Raw genomic sequence first — 2,230 nt, 5'->3', positions numbered from 1 at the left:
ATCTGAGGAACTAAGCATGTTAGCAAAGAGGACCTAATTCAGCTTCTTTCAGCCCAAAGCTTAACCAATACTGAACTCAGAAGAGGTTCCCCAAGCACTAGTTTAAACAAGAACTAAAATAGCAAAAATCCTTCAAACCCCAAAAGCAAACAAAGAATGTACACTTGTCTAATTTTTGTGTTCATCAGAGATTTGGGGGAAGATAAAGTGGAAATATTGCTATGACCTTCTTGTATAGGATTTACAGCCCAATTACATTCATTGAATGTGCTGCTCCTTGCAGACCTGCAGTGGACATTTATAGGCTACTCTCTGTAAGTCTACACACAATTTCTGAAAACCTGTTTCTGAAAACCTAAGAAGATCCCTACAGCTGTGGATGACTTCAGTTACAGCTTGGAAGCCTGACATGCTTTATTCCAGACACATTTTTCCTGACCCCAAAGGCCTATAAAAACCCACTTTCTCTCGTGTGGTGCATTGAGAAAATGAAGGCATTCATAAGAAGACATTTTTAAAAAATGGGACTAAAATTGTCAACCTTTTTTCATTTGCTTATGAAAGGATTAACTCAGTATTTCTATGAAGCCACATTTTGCTTTTTCCTCACTTCAAGTACAAGTTCCCTTAGAAAAGGAGATAGGGATATTAATATTCTGCCTGGTAGTGACTGGAAAAGGAGGAATTCACACAAGATAAGACACACTTGTGGCCCTTGCTTCTCTTTTAGGCTCTTTTCTCCTGTCACAGATGGTATACAACAGATATTAGCTTCTTCTGTGTTTAAAGGGGTACACTTAAATGTGTACATTACCCGGTATCAACAAGACTTGGACAAGGGTGTTCTTTTTACTGTGACCACTTAATCATAATGAAATTATGGAATAATGAAATTATGGAATGCATAGCAGTGAAATGACCAGTCGTTGTGTCCAAAGAAGATTTAGGCAGAAAAAGGATGAAAAATGGCAACTCCCAAATTTATAGCATCTGAGGTCTGTGGAAACCAGTGGTACACCCAGCAGTCTGGGATGTACGAGTCCCTACGTCAGAAAGGACGACAACCGGAGAGAGAGTTCTTACAGAGATTCTAGGAGCCAAAGACACAAGGAGCAACAAATCCATCTCTCAGTTTGGATTTTTGGTTGGAATGCAGTTTCTTAGTGTTGAAAGAGATCGTGATTACTGAGACTGCCACACCAGCCACATCTGACAGCTGAATCCACTGAATCACATCTCAGAACAGTTCAATAAACACTGCAATAAAGGATTCACAGAGATGATTTTTTTTTTTACTTTTCATATACTTTTTTTTTTTAAACCTAAAGGGATTTCAGTAGGAGTTCTAATTCAGTCGGAATCCCATGATAGTCTGGTTCTGTAGAGCTAACACTTTGAACTAGAGGGCCCACAAGATAAAACTCCCACCCCTTTTGGTCAATGAATAGGAGCAAATTTTCTATCTTAGTCTTTTCCTTACTCCTTTGTTTAGAAAGCTGGTTCCCTGCTGCTGTTTCTCTCTCTTCTTTGTCCCTAAGATTAAGATCAAAGGCACAGTTCAGGTCACTTATCCTCACTCAACCGAGCTACTATTCTGATTAGAGTGTGAATATTCTTTAGTTGCTACCAATAAGCTATGGCTCATTAACTGTATTACCCTGAGGACTCATGTCACCTTGTATACTTCATATTAATTCAGCCTTTTAAATTTTGTTCATTTCATCTCTTCAGATAAACAGGGTCTCTCCAATCTAACTCTTCATCTCGGTCATAAAATGTAGTTGACATTCAGCGTTAAATTGAATGAGAAGGAACAGAGAGCCTGTGTCATGCATGCTGAATTCCCTGTAGTGCTTTGCACAATTTGTGTGCTGTGGATACTCTGTAAGTGTCCATTAAGGGAATGGATGAGAGAATGAGTGAAAGGGGACCTAGCTTTGAGTCTTCTTAACCACTTGCTGTGTGGCCTTGGACAAGCCACCTGACCTCTCCAAACTCCATCTCTTCACCTGTAAATAAGTGAGGACCAGATGTTCTCTTTGTTTCCAGTAGCTGGATTAGATCTTCTCATCCACTTACTTTCGACATATGCCCAACATAGCAGTGACTTCATTGACACAGGGCTTGCAAATCTTTCCTAAATCAGCAGCAACATCCCTAAGGAAGCTTCATATATTGTATTTAAACTAGGACAAATAAGGTTTAGTGAGAAAAAGTAAGAAGACTTTCC

Source organism: Pseudorca crassidens, chromosome 2 (genome assembly GCF_039906515.1).
Source record: "Pseudorca crassidens isolate mPseCra1 chromosome 2, mPseCra1.hap1, whole genome shotgun sequence".
In the NCBI taxonomy this organism is placed as follows: Eukaryota; Metazoa; Chordata; class Mammalia; order Artiodactyla; family Delphinidae; genus Pseudorca; species Pseudorca crassidens.
The sequence above is the reverse complement of the archived record's forward strand: the minus strand, read 5'-3'. Positions refer to the sequence as shown.